The sequence below is a fragment of the Heterocephalus glaber genome, unplaced genomic scaffold (genome assembly GCF_053883595.1).
Source record: "Heterocephalus glaber isolate CG9 unplaced genomic scaffold, H.glaber_assembly_v1.0 deba00000676, whole genome shotgun sequence".
Taxonomy (NCBI): domain Eukaryota; kingdom Metazoa; phylum Chordata; class Mammalia; order Rodentia; family Bathyergidae; genus Heterocephalus; species Heterocephalus glaber.
The window spans coordinates 10,202,553-10,227,055 of record NW_028258156.1 but is presented as its reverse complement, the minus strand read 5'-3'; the positions used below and the strand labels follow the sequence as shown (position 1 = coordinate 10,227,055).

The following is a 24,503-nucleotide window of genomic DNA, read 5'->3' as shown; positions in this document are numbered from 1 at the left end:
AAAAGAATACTTACAATAAATCTATTTAAATATTTATTTTCAAACATCATTTAAGCTTTCATTTGACAGATATGTGAAAGATATACAACTTTTTTTACTGCTGTTGTGTTAAAATCTTTTGCATTCTAAAGCATTGTGACATGAAATGAATGTTTCATATAAACACCCAGGAGAAAATGTCTACTAGCAAAACAGCCAGATGTAAAGTGAAAAATCCAGTCATGTGATATGTTCTTTATAGAATGCCAGACATCTGGAGGGTTGAGGATAACTTCACAATTACCTAAATATATTTCTTATCCAGAGTTTATTTTTCTGTAACTGTTTTAATTTGGTACATTGTCAGTAAGGTAGGGGCAGGGTTGAGGGGAGTGTTGGATTCTAGGGAAAAAATATTTTTTTCCAAAAAACTATTTAAAATGTTATTGTTTAAAAATTTTTAAAAGAAGTTTTAGTCTGATCAAAGGCATTTTTTGTTTGTAATTTACATAATATGGTCTGAAGACATAAAACTTTGGTTTGCCTTGTTTGTTTTCATGGTGATGAAGAGAACACAAGAGCCATACTTCTATCTTTTCTTCTTAAATGTGCATTAATCTACCATTAAATCAGTTATTCAAAATATGAACATTAAAACTACTAGAAGAAAAGAAATTAAATGCCCCAATTTTATTGGAATTTTAGGAACTTCAAATGATTTTCTTTTTATCAATTTTCTATTATAGACTAATATCATTTAGAAAAAATGAAAATGATTTAGTCTTTTAGATGACTGCAAATATTTATAGATTCATTTTCCAAATAAAAGATGAGGAAAGAAAAGAAAAGCTCGTCATGTCATACACTACATCTTACATTCCTGGTCAACATGGTTCCTAGGACAAGTATCCAAGTTGATGGGACTCCAAGCAAGTAGGGCCAACTAACATTTATGGTGAATTGATTCATATTTGAGACCAGGTCATACAACAGTTTTCTTCACTAATGAATGGAGGCATTAGACTCAAAGTACTACATAGACAAATCATCCAGGAACTTTATACGGGAAGGATTAAGAAACCAAATTCTGAAAAACATTAAAGAATTTCCATAAAGCCAGCCTTTATTGGTTATCTTCTCCATCAAAACTGTAATACTAAATGTATCATATTTAGTATTAGGCAAAAAAATCAACAAATGAAATATCAGAAACACCTGAAAAATACCTACTATTAATTCAGATACCTAAATGCTCAACAAAATATTTTTTTTTAATCACTAAATAATTTTTCTTCTTTTATTGAATTTTCTTAAGCCTATAGCTATTTGCCACTTACTATACTAAATAACTTCTTTTTTTTGGTACCGGGAATTGAACTTGGGTCCTTGTCGGGCAGGTGGCGGAACCACTGAGCTAAATTCCCGGCCCAACTAAATAACTTCTTAATGAAGCAATGCCTCATCTTAGAAGGGGTTACATATTTTCACATTGTGGAAAGAAATGTTATTTTATAAACTGTCTAATGAGTTGTAGCTTGATGGTCCTGTGGTAATAATAACCACACCATCAGTAAATTGATGAGAAAATATCAGAGTAATCAGAATGGGCTACCTGTAAATGATTCCTGAATCTTCCACATTAATCAGCAAATCCACTTCATGAAGCAAATTAAACAACTACAGTAGAAAGCTATAAAAAATGTGATTAGATTTGGCTTGCTCATTAGTCTGCTCAGGCTACCATAACAAAATACCACAGACTGTTGAGTAGTTTACATAACAATAGAGTATTTTTTCACATTTCTGAAGGCTAGAAGTCCAAGATCAGGGTGCCCACAAAATTCGGGTCTAGTGAAAGCTGTTTTCCTGGCTTGTAGATTGCCACTTTCTCAGTATGTGCTTACAGGGCCTTTCTTTGGTGCAGGGTGCAGGTGTACATGTGCGTGTGTGTGTGTGTGTGTGTGTGTGTGTGTGTGTAAGGGAAGGAGATTTGGAAAAGTATTCACTGGCCAATATTGTTAAATATTTGTGGTAGGACTGTTTAGATCAGGTAAAAATGTTAAGATTTTACTGATGTTTGCAGCACCTATTGGTAAGGCTTTCCATTGATAAGTGGACTTCTCTTATTCTATAATGTCTGGTATTAATGGTTTGATTTGAATCAGTAGGAAACTTAAGTCCAAAGCCAAAGCATGAGTCTATTTCTTGAAACTTTCTTTTAACTGAAATTCTCTATCCTCCTGAGCTTAAGGTTTTTTTTGTAAACCTACGAAGAACATTTGAAATTTTTCCTTCACTAAAAAACTTCCATGGTCAAAAATAAATACGTGAAAAAATGAATGGGTATATCTAAGCAATGATTTACAAGTTATCTCTAAAGCAATAGGTTTTTGTTTTACTTCATAACATATTTTTTAAAATATTAAAATGGCACAAATGACTCTTCAGATACTGGTAATGAGTTCTTTAATGTTTCAGGATAAAATATGCTTTGTCAGACAGGCAAAATTAATCTAGGTTGTAATAGCAATGAACAATAAGAACTAGAAATTCAAAAATACCATTTAAAAATCATCAAAAATATAAAATATTTTGAGACATAGCTGATAAAAGCTGCATAAAACCTCTGCCCTGAAGCCTAGAAAAATGTGCTGCAATATATTCAGGAAGATTTAATGCATAGAGAAATGTACTGTGTATATAAATCAGAGGACTCAATATGTTAAAGGCCTCTATTCCCCCAAGTTATCCAGATTGAAGACAACCTTGTAGAAACTTTTGCAGGAATTGACAAGCTGATTCTAAGATTTATATGTAAATGCAAGGAAACTCAAATAGTTAAATCAGTTTTGAAGAAGAATAGTCAAACAATATGTCCTACCTCATTTCCTGATTTCAAGAATCCTTTGTTAAACTGTAATAATTAAGACAAGGTTAAATATTATATTTCATTGGGGGAAAGAAGCCTTCTCTACTAATGGTGGTAGTACAATTAAATAGCCATACACAAAACAAACAAACAACATCAAACAAACAAAATCCCAGCCTTAATCCTACTTCATCATATGCAAAAGTAAGCTGGAGAATTATCATTGTCCTAAATCCAAGAGCTGGAACTATATGGATTCTAGAAGATGATATGGGGGAAAAAAACCTCAGTGCCCTTGAGTTTGAAAATTATTTGTTAAACTTGTCATAAATAGCAGTGGTCTATGGGGAAGGGAGACTGATGTTAATAGATACTTCATCAAAGTTAACATTTTGTTCTATAAGACACTGTTAGAGAAAAGAAAAGCAAGAAAAATATTTACAAAATTAGTATCAAATTAAGAGTTCATCCTCAAGATAGAAAAAACAAACATTGAAGTCCCAATAAAAATAAATAAAAAGACCAGACATTTGAACAGAAATTTGACCAAAGAAGAGGTACAGAGGCAATAAGCACATGAAAAGATGCCATTAAAGAAACACATAAAATATCAATATAGTATCACTACACATCAGAGTGGTTAGACTCACCATATCTATTACTAGTGAGGATATGGAGCAATGGGAATAGTGTGTGCTATGGTGGGAATGTAAATTGGTACATCTGCGTTAGAAATATGAAGCAATTCCATAAAAATCTCAAGAATACACTTGCCACATGACACTGCTATATTGGTCTCTGATATTTATGAGGGAGAAATGAGAACCCAAATCTACACAAAATCTTGTGCACAAATGCTCATAGAATTCATATTTGTTTTGTTTTTGGTTTTGGTTTTTTTTTTTTTTTTTTTTTTGGTACCGGGGATTGAACTCGGAACCTTGCGCTTGCGCGGCAGGTGCCAGAACCACTGAGCTAAATCCCCGGCCCTAGAATTCGTATTTGTAATAGCCAAAAATGTAAAAAAGCCAAATGTCCATTAAGTGGTGAATAAAAAAATTATGGTATATACATGCAATGGATCACTACTCAGCAAACTACAGAAACTACTAATGCACAATTAATATGAAAACATCCTGAAATAATTTTGTTGAGTGAAATAAATCAAACTCCTTTTAAAAAGTAGGAGATACATATATCTGCTTCCATTTATATAAAATTCTAGAAAATACATACTAATTTATTATGACAAAAGGCAAGCCAGTTGCTTGTGGAAGGAGAATTATAAAGGCCAGAAAAAAATTTTAGTGATGGTAGATATGTTCATTAAGTTGACTGTGTGTGATCTATATGTCAAAACTCATCAAAAATTATACTCTCAGTACGTGCAATTGTTAGATGTCAATTATACCCCAAAAGAGCTGTGAATGTGTGGTTATTCTGGTGAGAGGACATATTCGTTGGAAGAGGGACAGCTCTCTGGGGTATAATAATGTTCTCACTTGATGCTGTTTGTATGCAAGTGTTCACATTGTGAAACTAATTAAACTGGCACATAGAATATGTATACTTTTCTAAATGTATATTATTGTTCTTTAAACGTTTGGCATTAAAATAAATATAAGTCAAGTCTTGTCTTTTCTGTGTAGAGAAGACCAACATACAACATACCAAGTAGCTCTTTAAAAATATGAATAACATATGAGAACAGAGGTAGAGAGAGAAAACTGCATTCTGCTAGTATTCAAATCATGCTTTACAGAAATATAATGCAGAAATACACAGGGACCTTAATTTTATTTTATCACTAGGAGTCTTTCTCAGAAATATCATTTTTTAAAAATTCCTTTCCCCTAAGGTATTATTTCTACAAATAGATTTTTTAAAAATCATCATCAGCATGTTAGGGAATGATGTGGTAAAGTGTTCTATGAGCAAGAGGGCTTGGAAAATTTGAGTCCCAGCAGTATTTATCTGTGAGATTTTAATATTTTAAAATGTGTCACGAGGCATTGCCCTTTCCCCGGGTGCTCTGAGCATGGGTGTCCCCATGGGGTGAGGTGGCAGGGGTGTAGTAACTTGGCAGCACCACCCCTGCCCTTTGCATCTGTGGTTTCTCTTAGGGTCACCCCTGGTGGGTGGCTCAAGAATCTTAAAGAAGAGTTCCAAAGCCCAGAGTGAACCCATTTAGCCAGAAAGATGCCAGTGGCTTCATGTCTGTGGCTTTTGATTGTCAGTTCTCCAATATCTTAGCTGAACCATCAAAATCTAATGGAAATATAGCTCATGGTTCTTCATCTCTATTTGTATTATATCTACCAGATAAACCTTTCCTTAATAATGAACTACAATACTCCCCAAATAAGCCTACACTGGCCTATCCAGAAAGGGATAGCAGAGTTCCAAAGTATTTGATTATTTTCTGCCTGCCCTGCCATGAACTGTTTCTCCTTTGTCATGCTGCCCTGCCTTGGAGCCAGCTGACTATGGACTGGAACCTCTACAAACTCCATAGTTTCTTCTCTGAAGACTCTTCAAGATAAGAGTCCATGCTTAGAACTTGAGAAGACTCAGGCAGAAGAAAGTATGAAAACTTTGTCTAGAGAAGCAATTGAATATAAAAAGTACTAGATGAACAGACACAAGAAGGAAAATTCAAAGAATGAGGAATCAAAGCACAATCAAGAACTGACATCTCAGTTGCTATCTGCAGAAACTAAATTTAATCTTTTAGAAAAACAATTGGAATACATACAGAATATGATAAAGCATCCAAAAAATTAAGAGAACATCTGTCTTAGAGAAACAGATGACCCCAGGAAGATAACAACAACATGACAAAACACACGTTAGAGCCAATTTGTAAAACTAGATCTTCTTGAACAAGAATATAACAAACTTATCAGGATGCAGGCCCTTGCAGGAAAAAAAGAAAAAGCAAGAATTGGAAGCAAAACTCCATGAAGAAGAACAGGAAAGGAAACATATGCAAGCTAAGGAAGCTGAGCTGCAAATTGATCTAGAAACAGAGACTTACTTTGAAGATAAAACAACTTCATATGCTCCCACTGCAAGAAAATTTTTTTAAAAAAAAAAAAAGAAGTCAAAACCATCAGAAAGAAATGACCTGGGGGCTATTTTGGTGTGCAACTTCATTATAGATTATGCTTGTGTGACATGCCATTTATGGCTGGAAAGACCACTAGGCATAGCCATGCTGTGGTAGCCAGTGTTCGACATATCTTGCACCTAATGAAACAACACAGTAAAGTTTTGTGCAATGATTGAGTGGTGAACATTCCTTTGGCAAAGCAAGTATCTTCATAAGGTAGTAGAAGTCAGCAACACCTACCTCTTCCAAAAGCATCCATCAAGAATTGTCAGAACTCTTATAGACTTTACAGGATGAGTTTTGCCAGATGACGTTTGATCACCAACAGCTTGCAAAACTTACACGGGAGTTACCAAACACTGAACTGAAAGAATGCAGTGTGAACTAGAGGCATTACTAGGAAGGATGGAAGCAAAAGCCAACCAAACAGCTAAAGTTTGAAAATACCAAACACAGCTGGAGAAACAGAAGCTAGAGAAGCAGAAGCAGCAAGTTAGAGCTAACAAAAAGACTCTTGATGCAGAAGAAAACAGCAGCAGCCATCCTTCTGGAGTCACAGGAACCAAAATAAGAAGGATTTTGCCAAACTGAGACCTGGAGAAAAAAGCAGGAAAAATCTTCAGTTATCAAAGGACATGCAAACCATTCAAAATTTATTGCAAAGCAGTAATGTGTGTTGGGGTTACTGACTGCACACAACAGATTATAAATTTTATTAAGATAATCTGTACCTCATTGATTTGATATTGACAATTTAGTTTCCAGGTTTCATACTCACTTATGTTGCAATTAAGAGGAGGTGTTAAGGGCCTAGGCTCCATTACAAAGGTTTCTCATGTTACGCAACACAACTAAATTTTAAACCATGAATTAAATGGAAACCAAGGGACATTTAAAACTTGAGAAGCCACATTCTTTAAGATGAATTCACTGTACTGGTATATTACACTTTGTAAACAAATTACTGATTTTTTACTTGTGAGTGTGATTTTTAAAAAATAATTCTTCACATATATATGCATAAATTAGTTTTAAATTTTCAAAATATAAGGCTGTCTTGCAAGCAGCATTTGCTTGAAAAGTCTCATTTTTAAATCTTCCCTGGCATCAAGAGCCCACATCCCCTTTCTCATACAACTGTTATATATACTTTGACTATTGATGGATGTTTGAATATTTAAATATTTATATATTTAAGAGGACTTTTTGTTTGCTTTCTTGGTATTTTAATCATTGATTGTTATTAAATGCATTTCTATTGTTTGTTTGGTTTTTTGGTTTTTTTTGGGGTTTTTTTGGTACAGGGATCGAACTCGGGTCCTTGCGCTTCCGCAGCAGGCGGTGAAACCACTGAGCTAAATCCCCGGCCCGCATTTCTATTGTTTTTCAATCCACTGTTTAAAATTTTTTAAAGGTCCAAGTAATCATTTAAATCAATTACCTATACAATTATAAGTGCAGTTTTTAAAATATAGATTGTTAGTCAAATAAATAAAATTTTAGAAAAAAATTCAGAGAGAAGAGAGCTGCTGTGATGTCTGTACATTTGCCACTTTTCAGTACCTGTTTGTAATCGTGTTATTCAGTCAAGGAGTTGTAGTTTTAATTTTGAAACGTAGAGAATCCCTTGAATATTTGTTTTTGGTATAGAAGATGAGTACAGTTAAGAACTGTAAATATATACTTGTCATAAGAATGTAAATCTGAACAGACCAAGACATGTTAACTTTTTACTAATTTGCTACTGGAGTCAATAAAGCAGCTTTTTTAGGGATAAAATGTGTCATGAACCACATACAAGGCATAGGCAATGTTTTTCAAACTTACATGCTCATACAACTTCCTTTATTGAATGACATTTAGTGAACAATATTCCAAGGAATATACATTGCAATTCTAGAGGTTAAATAACAACTGTGGTCACTTACTATTATAGTTGAAATGTATACTTTCAAGTAAGAATATCTGGGTTTGAATCTAGATTCTGTTCTTTTCTGCCAGTGTGACTCCAAGTGCTGAGTTTATCTCTCAGAAAGAAATGACCAAAATTTGATTATTGTGAGGATAAAATGACTGAACACATGCCAGGTATGTCAAACAATGTCTGCTACATAGTGAGTGTTAAAGAGTTAACTACCAATATTATTTTTTAAAGTTGCCTAAGTGAGAACTACATCTTGCATTATTTGCCTTGAAAGGCTGGGATTTAGAGTCTATCCACTGCTCATCAGTCCAGCAAGAATGTGGTAATGGAATAACATGAGATGCTGTACTTGTAACTACTGCCCTTGGAATGCATAGTTAAATCATAAATTCCTTGAGGGCAGAGACAAAATCTTCCTGACAGTTTTGAGGGTTAGAGGGGCATGTAGACATCCAGTGCTTCTATTAGCATGAGGGAATCCAGGCCCTTTGGAATAAATCTAAAGTGGACCTTGAGCCAAGATGGCCTGTGCCCTGGACCAAGACTAAGATCTGTCAGCAACAGATGGCAGAAGGCTGTTTTTAATAGGATTTTATTTGAGTGATGCATTTAGAGTTGTCAGGATTCCACTCATCAGACTTCCACATTAGAGGCCAGCAGAGACCAAGCATAGGGTTAGGAAACCGGGGACACTAGAATCAAGTAGCATCAGTGAGGACTGCAGTCAAATGCCAGTCTGGTTGTTACTTAAATTCTTGCTTTTCCTAAGGCTAATGTGATAAGGACCTGAGGGTTATATGTATATCCTCCAAACAGCCTGGCATGCACTTGCACATAATAGGTTTTCTTTTAAGAATATGGTATTAACAGAAAGTGTAGTAACAGTGGTAAAACTGACACTCACTTTCTGACTTTGGCTGAAAAAGGGAAATAGATAAACTGAAAAATGGTAAATACATAAGACAGAAAGGAAGATCTTTCTATTAGGTACAGACAAATGTAGTCCAACTAGAAATATGTTTTATGTCTCAAAGAATGGAAACAGTATTCACTTTCCAGAACTTCTTCAAGGGTTAACTCTGTGAGCAAAGGTCTCTAAAAACATGCTATGAATACCATTTAAATTCAAAGTCTCAGCAGGGCTGCCTGCTGCATTGTGTAGCTGCTATTTTTAGCCCACATTCATGCTGTGCTGGGTCAGAGTGGGGGCCATCTGTGGAGAGAGGAATGAATTGCTTGCTGCAAGACAAGTTTTGATGAATAATTACTTGCGCTACAATGTGCAGTCAGGGCCAGCTCCATTCCACGCACTAAAAACTAAGCCTTCCAGGAAGTAAACATGGGCCGGTGCTCAGTGGCTGCCTGAGGTTTCCAGCACTAACACTTGGCAATGCTGCCAGATGATCAAGAATTAATTGATTTGTTGTGAACTCTGCTAAAAGTCAGAACCAAGGCTGATGTTATACAATGCAGTTACATTTTTAAAGTTCTCTATGATCAGTAATTATTATTATTGCCCATCATTCTAAAGAAATAAAAATAAGTTTTCCTTGAAATTTTAATGTTATCATTGAGACTTTGTATTTCTGAACCCTAGACTTCTGAGTAAAAACCCTCTTATAAATTCCATGTTCTAAGAACTACAATTAGTAAAAAGCCTGCTGTTTATTTACTTATAACTGATTTCTAAAGCAGTTATCAGGTGGTTTTTTTCTCTTTCTACTTCCTGTAACCCAATGGTACCAGAACCCAACCATATTTAACCTTCTATGAGGATCAGTCTTAACAGAAAATAAGATACTTCATCTCTAAATCTCAATCCAGTTATCAAGAGCAAAGAGTCACAACTTCTATTCTTTAATAAAAAATCATATAATTGAACAAATTAAATGAGTTCACAGAAAATATTGGAAATATTATGTAGCATTTGCTGAGTTTTTTCATTATAAAAATATTACATATATGTGCAAAATTGGAGAAAAAACTATAATAATTCACCATTTGGATATATATTCTTCCTTTATCCAGTGCACTTATATTTATATTATGTATAACCTTTTGAACTTGATTTTTCACTTGATATTTTGTATTTTTCTCTGCATGCTTAAGCATTCTCAGAAAACATGATACTAACAATGCAATTATTTTTCATACAGATATATCATAATGTATTTAATCAATGTCATATATTAAACATCTAGATTTGTATTTTTTTCCAGACTTTTTATAGTATGCATAATGTTGTAATGCATATCCTCATAGAAATACATTTAGGTATATTTCTGACTTTTCTTTAGGATGTATTTCAAAAGCAAAGTTATTATGTCAAAGATATAGTCATTTTTATCTGTAATGCACATTGTTAAATTTCTAAAATCACCTCTTATTTTTTATTTAAGGTTATTTCTATTTCAATGGTGGATGATTCAAATAATTTCAATTATTATTTGTCTTTGACATAGAAGTTTTAATTTTTTATGTAGTCATTTTTTGCCTCCATAAACTCTTTCTTCTCTGGAAGGCCATTCTACCACATCACCCTCCCTTGGAGCCAGCATATTAGGGACTGAAATCTCCACAAACTGAGCCTTCTGGCCCACCATACCACTGCCCCCAGCACTGATGAGTAGAGCCACCCCCAACAATAAGGAAGAGCTTTCAAGGCCACCTTATCACTACCCCGAGAACCAAGGAGCAGAGCTGCCCCCAGCATCAAGGGGGAGGTAAGCCTTCTGGGCCACCATACCACTGCCCCCAGCATTGAGGAAGAGCCTTCCAGGCTGCTGTACCACCACCCTCAGCATCAAGGACGAGGTAAGCCTTCTAGGCCACCATACTACCACCCCCAATGCCAAAGAGGTGAGTCAATGGAGTGCCAGAAGTACTCTCCCATGAAATGAAAAGAAACATAAACAGATTATAAAACCAGACTTCCAGATCACCTAAAGCAACTCCAAAGGGAAACAAGATGGAATAACCTAATACTCAAACACCTGGACTCCTTAAACTGGCAACAAAAGAGGATCTGGAAAAAATGAAATCAGAAATAATTTCTTGGATAACAACAGAGATTGTGTCCATAGTCCAAGGCATGATTACTAAATCGAGAGAGGGCAAAGATAAAAAAACAACAACAACAACAACAGAGGAGCTGAGGAACATGATGGAATCCCAACATAGGAAACAAATGGAATCTATAAAACAAATGCAAACAGATTTCCAGGAGATTAAAAACTCCATTGAAAGTTTACACAGCAGAATGAGCCAATGTGAGGACAGAATTTCAGATATAGAAGACTGCAATTAGTGACCAGGAAAAGAAAAATTTCTTTAAAATAGCAAGGGACAATGAGAAATCAATCCAGCGGCTGCTAGATGATGCAAAGAAGAATAGCATAAGACTGACTGGAGTCAATGAGGAAACGGGAGAGAGTGCAGATGACGTAAAAATAATTGTTCACAGAAGTGATGACAGAAAACTTCCCAAGCAAGGGAAAATAACTTGACATACAGATAAATGAAGCATATAGGACTCCAAATAGCCTTGATCAAAAAAAAAAAAAAATTGACACATAGGCATTTAATTGTTAAGATTCCAGAAACCCAACAGAAGAAAAACATTCTATAACCAATTAGAGAAAAGAAACAAATCACATACAAAGGAAAGCCCATCAGAATCACAGCAGACTTCACAACACAAACCCTCAAAGCAAGAAGAGCTTGGAGTGACATATTTCAAGCCCTAAAGGAAAACAGCCTCCAACCCAGATTGATGTAACCTGCAAAACTATCTTGCAAAATTGATGGAGAAATAAGATACTTTCATGACAAAGAGCACCTTAGGAACTTCATGAATACCAAACCAGCACTCGAAAACACTTTAAACAATGTCCTAGGAAAACACAATAAGGAAGACAACCCCAGGAAGCCCAGAAGAATGAATCCATCACATAGGACAAGAAATGAAATGCAAAGGGGGAAAATCCAACAAAAAGAAAAAATCATGAAAAAGATAAGCCAATATGTATCAGTTTTAACCATCAATGTTAATGGTCTCAATTCACCAATCAAAAGAAATACACTGCCACAATGGGTCAAGAAGCAAGATCTAACAATATGCTGCACACAAGAAACACACTTAATTCAAAAAGAAACTCATAGACTGAAAGTTGAAGGGTGGAAAACGATATTCCATGCGACAGGAACCGCCCAAAAAAGCAGGAGTAGCTATCCTCTTTACAGATCAAGTGGATTTCAAACCAACACTGATTAAGAGAAATAAAGAAGAACACTAAATCCTTGTAAAGGGAACAATACAAGAGGAAGAGATGACAATCATAAATATATCTGCACCAAACACTAGTGCACCCAACTATATAAAACAATTACTAACATGTGAAAAATCAAATAAGCACTAATACAGTAGTAGTGAGGTATCTCAATACCCCACTGTCACAAATAGATAGATCAACTAGACAAAAAATAAATAATGAAATACTAGAACTCAATCAAACTCTTGAACTAATGAACTTAACAGATGTTTGCAGAGTGTTCTACCCCACAAAATCAGAATACAAATTCTTTTCAGCTGCACAAGGGTCATTCACCAGAATAGACCACATACTCTCACATACAACATGTTTAAATATGTGCAAAGGAATTGAAATAATTCCCTGTATATTGTCAGACCATAGTGTGATGAAATTGGAGATTAATAGCAAAAGAAACTGCAAGAATTTCATAAACATATCGAAATTGAACAACAGCAGTAAAAGAAACTGCAAAAATTTCATAAACACATGGAAACTGAACAACACATTTCTGAATAACCAATGCATCACAGAGGAAATTTAAGAAGAAATCAGACAGTTCTGACAATTAAATGACAATGCCAATGCAACATAAAGGAATATATGGGACAAAATGAAAGCAGTCTTACAAGGGAAATTCATAGCAGTAAATACTCATATTAGGAAAACAGAGAGAGCCCAATTAAACAACCAGATGCTGAACCTCAAGCTTCTAGAAAAAGAATGGCAGGATAAACCCAAAGCTCATATAAAGGAGGAAATTATTAAGATCAGAGCAGAAATCAGTGCAATGGAGACTAAGAGAATGATACAAAAAGTCAATGAAGTCAAGAGTTGGTTCTTTGAAAGAATAAAAAACACTGACAAGCCCTTAGCCAATCTTTTCAGAAAAAGGAAAGAAAAGGCCCAACTCCATGCAATTAGAAATGAAAAGGATGAAATTACAATGGACCCAGCAGAAATCCAGAGGATTATCAATACCTACTTTGAGAATCTATACACCAATAAGATAGAAAATACAGAAGAAATGGACACATTCCTAGATAGGCATGAATTACCAAAGGTGAACGAAGAAGACCTAAAAATTCTAAACAACCCATATCAATTGATGAAATTGAAAACCTAATTAAAACTTACCAACTAAGAAAAGCTCAGTCGTGATGGCTTCACTGCTGAACTCTACAAGACATTAAGAGAGAGAATATTGCCACTACTGTTTAAACACTTCAATGAAATTAAAAGGGAAGCAAAACTCCCAAATTCATTCCTGGAAGCAAGCATCACCTTGATCCCCAAAGCAGAGAAAGACCCAACTGAAAAAGAGAACTATAGGCCAATCTTACAAATGAACATTGATGCAAAAATCCTTAAAAACATACTGCAAATAGAATGCAGAAGATCATCGAGAAGACCATACACCTTGACCAAGTGGGATTCATCCCAGGGATGCAAGGATGGTTCAACATATGCAAATCAATGAATGTAATACACTATATCAATAGAGCCAAGGACAAAACCCATATGGTCATCTCCATAGACGCAGAAGACACATTTGACAAAATATAGCATGCATTTATGATAAAAACCCTACAAAAAATTGGAATAGACAGTCTCTATCTCAATCTGATAAAAGCCATCTATGAAAACTCAACAGCCAATATCATACCAAAGGGTCAAAAACTGAAATCCTTCACACAAAAATCAGGAACAAGACAAGGATGTCCACTATCACCACTCCTGTTCAACATAGTTTTGGAAACATTAGCCACAGCAATTAGACAAGAGGAAGAAATAAAAGGAATAAAGATAGGAGATGAAGATGTCAAATTGTAATTATTTGCAGATAACATGATACTCTATATAGAAGACCTCAAGAATTCCACCAAAAGTCTTCTAGACTTAATAACCAAATTCAGTAAAGTAGCTGGATACAAGGCCAACGCACAAAAATCAATAGCTTTCCTCCACATGAACAACAGACGCATTGAGAGAGAAATAGGGCAAACAATTCCTTTCACAATGTCATCCAAAAAACTGAAATACCCAGGAATCAACCTAACAAAAGAAATCAAAGACCTCTTCTCTGAAGAAAAATTGAAGATGATATCAGAAAATGGAAAGACCTCCCTTCCTCCTGGGTAGGAAGAATCAACATAGTGAAAATGGCCATACTTCCAAAACTGCTGTATAGATTCAATGCAATCCCAATTGAAATTCCAGCAGCATACTTCATGGACCTTGAGAAAATAATCCAAAAATTCATTTAGAACTGGAAGAGACCTACAATAGCAAAAGCAACTTTAGGCAACAGAGACATGCCAGGGGGTATCACAACCCCCAACTTGAAACTATATCACAAAGCTACTGTGATAAAAACAGCATGGTACTGGCAAAGAAACAGACGTGAGAACCAGTGGAACAGATTAGAAGGTGCAGAAACAACGCCAGACACACTCAGCCACCTCTTTTTCGACAAAAGAGCCAAACACCCTTACTGGAGGAAAGATAGCCTCTTTAATAAATGGTGCTGAAAAAATTGGGTTTCAACTTGCCAAAGATTAAAACTAGACCTATATCTCTCACCATGCACTAAACTAAAATTGAAATGGATTAAAGATCTAAATATTAAAACAGAAACACTGAACTGGCTGGAAGAGAGGTTAGGTTGAACTCTGGAAGACATTGGTTTAGGAAAAGATTTTATAAACAAAACCTCAGTTGCAAGTAAACTAGCACAAACAATCAACAAGTGGGATCTCTTCTTATTAAAAAGCTTCTGCACAGCAAGAGAAACCACCAAAAGTGTGAAGAGACAACATGCAAAGTGGGAAAAAATTTTCACTAGCTGTCCCTCAGACAAAGGTTTACTATCTAGAATCTATAAAGAACTTAAACAAATCAGACCTCCCAAATTTAAAAACCCAATCCAAAACTGGGCATCTGAAATGATCAGACATTTCTCAGACAAAGAAGTAGAAATAGCATATGAAAAAATGTTCAACATCACTTTTCATTTGAGTCATGCAAATTAAAACAACACTGAGATTCCACCTCACCCCAGAAAGAATGGCTGCTATCAAGAAATCAACCAATAAGAAATGCTGGTGGGGCTGTCAGGAAAGAGGAACACTGCTCTACTACTGGTGGGAGTGTCGACTGGTGCCACCATTGTGGAAATCAGTATGGAGATACCTCAAAGAACTAGGACTGGAAGTCCCATTTGACCCAGCTATTCCCTTTCTGGGTATCTTCCCCAGAGAATTAAAAGAATCATACCACAGTGTTATATCTGCACTCATGTCCATAGCAGTACAATTTGTAGTAGCTAAAATTTGGATGCAGCCCAAATGCCCATCAACTGGAGACTGGATCAAGAAAATGTGTTTTTTTTTATAAAATGGAGTACTACACAGCCACAAATATGAGAAACTAGAGATATTTATAGCTAAATGGATGTACATTGAGGCAATATTCTTAAGTGAAATAAATAGGACACATATGTATAAATATCAAATAGTTTCTCTAATGTGAGAAACTGAAAGTGTAAATAAGGACTAAAAGTTATAACAGATAATGTGAAATAAGAAGAAAAGGGGCAAAGGCTAAGGGGAAGTGGGAGGGGTAGGGGAAAGGAGAGAAGAGAATGGAATTTATATGAGAAAATAATAAAATGGAAACAAAGTGTTTGTAAATAGGGAGGGGTGGAGGGGTTGAAGGGAGGGCAGGGGAATGGGGAAAAAATAAGAACCAAGAGAGATTATGTAAAGGTGCAAGTTTCCAATGATGAATGTTATTATATTGTATACCTAAAATGTACCAATAAAATTCATTTTAAAAAAAAATTTTATGTAGTGAATTCCATATATCTTTTTCAATGTGATTTTGTTTTAGCTCTCATCATTCTTTTTTTTTTTTTTATTCTCTATGTTGTGGCTAGAAGTGGAATGCTATACAACCCAAAGTTAAAACAAGTACCAATGATTTGGGGATCCAGACATAGACACAGACTGTTTGTTGAGATACATAGAATAAATATATTTTTCCCTGCAAGAAAAGAGAAGACCTGAGTTATCTTAGCAAAGCAATTAGCAAAAGTGTTGCTGCACTAACATGGGATATGAGAAGGGATTTAATCCTAAAGGGATTTTGGCTAAGAAGTTTTCCAAAGTATTGAAAAGGCTTCTTCTAGATGTCTATGATGAAATAGGAAATTAGCAAGATATGTTTAAAGAAGAACAAGTGTTCAAGTTTCAAAAACAGAACTTAGGGAAAATATAAAGGAGACAGGACTTGTTTGGTTTATGAATAAAACCATTTCTCCTCAGGCAGCAAAAGACGGATAAAATAAGAAATGACCTGAGGACAAAGATCAAATCAAGTGTACTTCCACTAAACCTGCCCACTAAGTAAAGTTCCTCTGAAGTATGGGACTGTTCAACCTTTGTTGGAGACTCAGAAATATCCAAAGTGCTTCATAGGCACTCTCAACTATTTCAGACAGCGTCTAAGAATCAAAGATGCTGTCCCACATCACCCCAACCCTTAACCTAAATTAGAGAGAGGGCTAGCTCAAAGATTTGGCTATGCTTTTTGTCTCATGTAGCTAAGGAAAGTAGAGTCATAATTGGAAACTCACAAAGTTTTTAAGACAGTACCATTAGTAGACACACTGTCTCCATGGCCTGAAAAGATTAGAGACAATTCAAAGTTAAAACAGATCTGAGGAGCTGGGGATTTAGCTCAGTGGCACCGCACCTGTCTGGCAAGCACAAGGTCCTGAGTTTGATCCCCGGTACCAAAAAAAAAAAAATCTGGGAAACTCAACCTATATATGGCAAGTGCTAGGTTGAGAAAGATCCTTGGCTGTAAAATACAGATGATTTTTATGGAAAACAAATACTGCCTCAGTACACAGAGCCTTGAGAGCACCATTAAAGTCTTCAGATAATGACTATCAAGCAGGAGGATCAGGCCATAGAAAAAGGCTTGGCAACCTCTGCCCAACTATACTGCATAATTGCTTTGCAAATTTATCTATCGAGATATATAAAGAGATAGAGATGATCCATAATAATATCTGCATCATTAAAGAATTAAACAACAAGCACAGTTAAATTAATTTACTTGTCTTCATTTCATTATCTCAGTGCAAAGTAAAAAGAGTCTTCTGAATTAGTGATAAGAAAATCCCAATCCATATGCACAGGCCACATGTGCTCTCAATAATTTAACAATGTGACCTGAAATCTCATTTCAGAATGGAAGGTTAGAAAGCTACTTGCATGTGGCCACTTCTCACAAGTGTCAAGGCAGTAACATTTTACTGCCTACACCACTACCAATTTGCACAGGATACTGTTCTATTCAATAAAGATTACATATGGCATAAGAAAATAGATCTTCTACACAACCACCACACCATAACCCCATGGAACTCAATAAAGCAATTTTTATTTAGAAAACTTCTTGTGCTCAAGGGGAAAAAAACCTACAACAAAACTGTTCTCTTGCCCTCTACATAGTTTCCAAAAATTGTTCCATCTATTATAGAAATGCAAATTCATGACATTTTATGGCCTATCTCCCCATTTCTCTGGCAGATGTCACTAACTGATCACAATTTTATTTTCTGCTAAGGCTTGTAACAAAGCACACTCAAATAAGTTAGTTGTTGTTATTTTATCATTATTAGTTATCATCATTTTGACTACCAGGTGGATATGTTGGACATATTACAAACTTTATTCTGTTTGTGGGCTGGAGGATATTTGTCTATCATATGTAAGAATATTTCACAAATTATATACATGCCATTTAACATGAAATTCTGGGGTTTTAAAATTATTTTTATGGACAGATATTTTTAAAAATTAAAAGTATTCTACATATTTAGTTATCTTGTGAACAATGCATGATAACTATATTAGTAACTTTCTGTTACTGTGACAAAATATCTTAAATAATAAATTTAAAAGAAAGAAAAGGTTGATTCTGAAGTAAGAGTTGTGATGGTTCCAATCACAATCCATTGCTTTGGAGAGGTGGCATGCCATGGGAGGGGCATAGTGGACCACACCCACCCACCTCTTGTCCAAAGGCTACAAAGTCAGGAAAAGGAATGTGTTCAGCATGGCTGAACACAAGCACCTAGCACTCAGATGCTCCTCCACAAAGAACCAAAGCCATGGTGGACAGCTGCAATTTGAGTTGAATGACTATAGCAGAAACTGGAAATCAGCAGAAAACAAAAAAATCTTACAAGATTCAGAGATCTGGAACAACAGCAAAGTAAAAGAAACAAAATATCCTAGTATCTGCCATCCTGGCTCCAAGGCTGGAAAAGGGGGAGTCTTTCCACTTTGCAGGGCTGAAGGTGAGAGAGTCCAACAAACTATCACCACAAAATACTAGCAATCCTACCTACTAGAAAGTTTCACACCTTCTCTGATTCTGTAGTCTAACAAGATAAGTAACCTGAAATATGCATAGCAGCCTTGCTTTCAAAAAGAACTTCACATTATCTCCCAGCAAACTCCCTATTTGCTACAACCAGGAGCCATCTGGAAGAGCAATCCATTATCTTCTGTAGGGCCCAAAACCCTTGCATATTCTCTGAGACGCCACAGACGTTTCATTGCACTGGCTGGCAGGCAGCTGAGCCTCATTAACCACGCTTGTCTCAACAGTGGCTCTGACTCAAACTTTCTGAGTGTCCTACACTGTAAGGGATGAGCACCATGACATGAAGGAACGAGGAGATCAGGGATCTCCTTTTCTTTCTCACCAAGAAAAGGGACACAGCCAGTCACATGTGAATTCACAGGAGTCCCAGGTCTGTGTATGATCACTCCTGTGGTTTCTAGCACCCCTCCCATAGCACCACCCTTGAGCCAGGGAAGAACTCCATGGTTCCACTGCTGCCTCACCCACAGCAACACTGCCCTCCAGCTACCACCTCCTCTGGTACACAGAGTAAGGGAGTCTGGAGAGAAATTTCACCCAGTGCCAGCTGAGTTCCACTATCACTCAATCCCTGGGGATTCAACTAAAGGAGCTGGAGGAGCAAAGTCCCGGCCATTGCTCCACCCCCTGGGGTTCACAGCCAGGAGGGCTCCAAGAGGAATTGTGCCCAGCTCCAGAAGTATCCCATTCCCGCATGCCCTTTGGCAGATACTACAGCTGAGTCAGGGGAGAAAAGCCCTGGCTGTCACCCAGTTTCCACGTGTACATGGCTTGGGAAGGGGAGATTTGAGATGGTACTCCTGGGCAAGGATGCCTACAATACCAATGAGAGAGAAACACTACAAATCCTGTTATCACACTGATGCAAGCCCCCAGGGGGGTCATCCACACACACTGGTCACACAATGATGATAGGACTGGATGCTAGCACAGCAGGGATGGGTGTGTACAGTGATTCTTGCTCTCTCCTGTCTCTCTGAACCATCTGCATCCACACCACTGTCTGGTTAGACAACAAGTACTTCTGGCCTTTCACCACTGTAGTGCCAGATATACAAGCAATAGAGCCAACATCAGCAGGACCTGAGGAAACCACTGTCATCTGACAAGGACTACCACTCCCATGATAGGACCGACTGCACAGGTTCCCCCAACACTGTTGTCTACATGAAACCTGCTTGAATTGCTAGAGTATGCCTATTTTTGCCTGATCTAGATAGAAAGTGGGTATTTCTGATTCTAACAGACAATGCCTTGTACCCAAACTCACTAATCACAGCCAAAGAAGCTATCAAGAGACTACACTATGGTGCTTAGCTGGAAATAAACCCAACACCCAAAATATATCTTCAGGAGAAAACCACTTACTAAGAAACTAGTCCCGTTCTTCTCTGCCTCTTGTCTAATAATAGCACCCCTTCTACTTTCCTGTCAGCTTTCTTAGACTGCACATATTAGGGAGAACATGTGATCTTTCTGTGTCTGGCTTATTTTGCCCTAAATGATGATCTCCAGATTCATCCATTAAATCCCTTTCTTTTATGGCTGAATAATACTCCATTGTATATACTATCCCAGTGGTGGTTAACCTATGGCACACTTTATTTGTTTTTCTTTTCAGACATAAGATGTTAATCTATGAGTTGTTTTTTTCTAAACTAAAGCTTCGGTGTTCAAATTTAATTGTATTGTTGGCACTTTGCACTTTGCGATAAATAAGTGGCTTTTGGGTTGCAGTTTGGACACTCATCTCTAAAGGGTTTGCCATCACTGTACTATACTATACTTCTTTATCCATTCACCTGTTGGTAGGCTATTGTATATTGTGCCACAAGATGGGCATGCAATAGAGAAGGCAGAGAAAAGGGGGTATAAGAGTGGGGAGTGGGAGAATAAATATGATTGTTAAAGTACATTATACACACTAAAACCCCCAAAGCCTATGTGAAACCAGAGAGGTATTAGAATGAAAGACCTCATGGGGGAAATGATAAAATATGTTTTGTGCATGTACAAATCTGCCAAAATGAACTCCATTAATCAGTATAATCAATTTGTACTAATAAAAATGTTGAAAAAATAAACAAATTTTAAAAGAAGTCCTTCCTATAAAAGTGGTAGAGATATCCATTGCAGCAGATGCACAAATCTCAAGATGATAACACAGGAAATATGGAAAAAAGTAATATGACGTTAAATTATTTAGGCTTGTCATACTACCTTGTTTTTTTCATATTTCTTGTGTACCTGCCTTGAGAGTATAACTCTCTAGTAGCAGATTCCGAAGAAACCAAAATGGATGAAGAGCACACACAAGCTGAAAGTGAAAGGATGGAAAAAATACTCCACAGAAATGGAAATCAAAAAGGAATAAGACTAGCTACACTGACATCTGACAAAATGGACATTAAGACAAAAACTATAAAAAGAGACAAAGTCACTAAATATTTAACAAGAAATCAGTTCAAGAAGACAAAATTATTTTAATCTAGATATACCTAACATTGTAGCATCCAATTTTAGAAAACAAACACTATTATATCTAAAAGGAGAGATAAGCTCCAATAAAATAGTAGGAGACTGCAATTGTTACTTTTTCAATGGATAGATCATCCAGGAAAAAAAAGTCAACAAAACAATCAGAGTTAAATTATATGACAGATCCAACGGACTTACCAGACATTTGCAGAACATTTCATACAACGGCTGTAGAATACGCATTCTACTCACGAGTACATGGAACTTTCTCTAGTCTAGGCCATGTGTTAGGCCACAAAACAGGTCTTAATAATTGAAAAAACTGAAATCCTATCATATCAGAAATTTTTCTGGCCAAAATGAAGTGAAATTTGTACTCAAAAGAAACTAGAACTACAAATACATGAAGACTGGAGGACACTTTTTAATGAACAGGAGGCCATTGAGGAAGTCCACAGAAAATTTACAAATTCTTGGAAATGAACTGAAAAGTAGAACACACCAAAACCTATAGGATGCACCAAAATCAGTACTAAAAGGGAAGTTTATAGCAATGAGTATCTACATTAAAGAATAGATTTCAAATAAACTGCCTACTATGCATCTCAAGGACTTAGAAAAGCTAGACCAGATGAAACACAAAACTAGTACAAGAAATAATAATCAGAGCAGAAATAGAGCCTAAATATGCAAATCATCACTGAAACAGAATTCTTTAAAATGATAAACAAAACTGACAAACTTTTAACCACACTAACCAACAAGAAAAAAAAGGAGAATGAAGAGAGGGAACATTACAAAGGATACTGCAGAAACTCAAAAGATCATTAGAGACTATAATAAAAAACAATATGGTAAATAACAAATTAGAAAGTTTGGAACTTTCTGGGCAAGTGTGACCTACCAAGACTGAACCAAGACCATTGAAAAAAACAACCTTGAGTACACCAATTACAAGCAATGAAATTGAATCTGTAATAAGAGTTTTCCAACTAAGAAAAGGTCAGAAATGAATGGTTTTATTACTGTTTTATCAATTTTCAAATTAAAATCTAACACCAATACTTCTCAGAGTATTGCAAAGAACTGGGCAGGAGTTCTTCCCAATGCATTCTATGAGGCTAGCGTTTTCCTGTTACCTAAACTTGAGGAGGACTCCAAAAAAGAAAACTACAAACCAATATTCCTGATAAATATAGATACAAAAATGTCAAAAAGACTAGCAAATGAAAGTCAGCAGAACATCAAAAACATAATGCACCACAATCAAGTTGGTTTTGGGCCCTCCAGTAAACTTAACATGGTACACAAATAGATACAGAAAAAGCATTTGATAAAATTTAACAGCCTTTCCTGTTAAAATTCATGAACAAATTAAGAATAGAAAGTTCATACACCAACACAATTAAGGTTATATAGGACAAACTCACAGCCAATATCACACTAAAGTGTTTTTTCTAAGATCTTGAACAAGACAAATTTGCCTACCCTAAATGCTCTCATCCAATAAAGTGCTAGAAGTTATAGCCAGAGTAATTAGAGAACACAAAGAAAGAAAAGGTACGTAAATAGGAAAGTAAGATGTCAAATGATCCCTGTATGATTCTATATGTAAGAAAACCTAAAGACTCAACAAAAGACTATAAGAAATGATAATTAGTGTAAAAACAGACACAAAATCAACATAAAAATCAGAAGTTTTTCTACACACCAATGACAAATTTGCTGAGAAGGAAATATGAAAGAAACAAAGAAAAAACATCTAGGAATAAACTTGATAGAGGAAGTAAAAGATCTTTACACTGCAAAGTACAAAACATTGCTAAAGGAAATTGAAACCATTACAGACGGAAAGATCTCCCATAGATGTTCATAGATGGAAAGAGTTAATTTGACTAGTATTTGTCTGTTCTACCTACAATTCTAGACAAAACAATCCCAAAGTTACATGAAAATACAAAGAGCCTCAACAGCCTCAGAAATCCTGAGCAGAGAGAGCAAAGCTGGAGGCATAGCAATACCTAATTTCAACATTTACCACAGAACCAAAATAACAGAACAGCATGGTACTGGAATAAAAACGAACACCGACTAATGGAACAGGACACACAACCCAGGAATAAACCTTTTGATCTACTGTCAAATTTTTCTAGACAAAGGTGCCAAAATCATAAAGTGAGAAAGAAAATCTTCTCAACAAACAATGCTAGGAAAACTGGTTATCCACATGCAGAAGATTAAATCTTGGCCCCTATCTCTCATTCTACATAGAAATCAAATAAAAATCGATCAAAGACTTTAATGTAAGACCTGAAACTACTAGGGAAAACACAGGGCAAACACACCTAGATTATCATATAGGCAATGACTATGGACAGAACACAGGAAACAAAAACACAGGAAACAAAAACCAAAAATCATGCCTTTTGGCCGGAACCACCATCATCCAGTAATTTACCAAAATGATGAACACAAAGGGAAAAAGGATGGGCACCTGATGTATATTCTCTCGGACTTTTAGAAAACATGGGGTTGTTCCTTTGGCCATATACATGCAAATCGACAAAAAGAATGATGTTGTAGATATCAAGAGAATGGGTCCTGTTCAAAAAAGGAATGTCACATAAATGTTACCATGGCAAAACTGGAAGAGTCTACAGTGTTACCCACCACACTGTTGGCATTGTTATAAACAAGCAAGTTAAGGGCAAGATACTTGCCAAGAGGATTAATGTGCATACTGAGCATATTAAACATTCAAAGAGTCGAGATAGCTTACTGAAATGTGTCAAGGAAAATGATCAGAAAAAGAAGGACACCGAAGAGAAAGGCACCCAGGTTCAACTGAAGTGCCAGCCTGCCCCACCCAGAGAAGCACACTTTGTGAGAACCAAGGGGAAGGAGCCTGAGTTGTTGGAACCTATTCCCTGTGAATTCATGCCATAAGCAGGGATATATCTCTGCCATTTAGCACCTAATTAGTGGCTAGTGTTCTATGCCTAACTTAACAACAAAACATCATCCTGCATTGTAAGAATGGTTTTCTTAATTGAACAGGTGTGTGGTGACTTTACCTCAGAAAAACAAACATTTGGAGCAGATTCTCACTGTACCTAGTTAATTATGTCTTTAGTCTTCAGTGCTTTCCTTGCTGAAAGATGTGTGGTATTGTGCAGGTGTATATCCACATGGCCAAATATTTATGAAATACTTATATTGGCTCGAAGATCCTATAAATCACCATGACGGAAAGATGTATCAAAATAAGTGGAAGTCAGTACATGGCATTGCAATTAAATAGTTTAAGGCACCTAGAAAGAAAAAAGAAACCCAAAAGTCACAAATGGAATTGCACTCAACTAAACTGGC

At 36.0% G+C, this 24,503-nt stretch overlaps 1 long non-coding RNA gene and 1 pseudogene across 1 annotated transcript in view; one reads left to right on the top strand and one right to left on the bottom strand.

The window, feature by feature from the left end:
- Nucleotides 1-5,061: 5,061 nt before the first annotated feature.
- Nucleotides 5,062-6,649, top strand: LOC101706558 (centrosomal protein of 57 kDa-like; annotated as a pseudogene).
- Nucleotides 6,650-15,049: 8,400 nt separating this feature from the next.
- LOC110348116 (uncharacterized) overlaps nucleotides 15,050-24,503 on the bottom strand; it is a 36,332-nt gene continuing 26,878 nt past the window's right edge. Inside the window, exon 4 of the long non-coding RNA XR_015449360.1 lies at nucleotides 15,050-24,445. This is a non-coding gene — a long non-coding RNA (uncharacterized LOC110348116). The remainder of the gene's footprint in view (nucleotides 24,446-24,503) is intronic.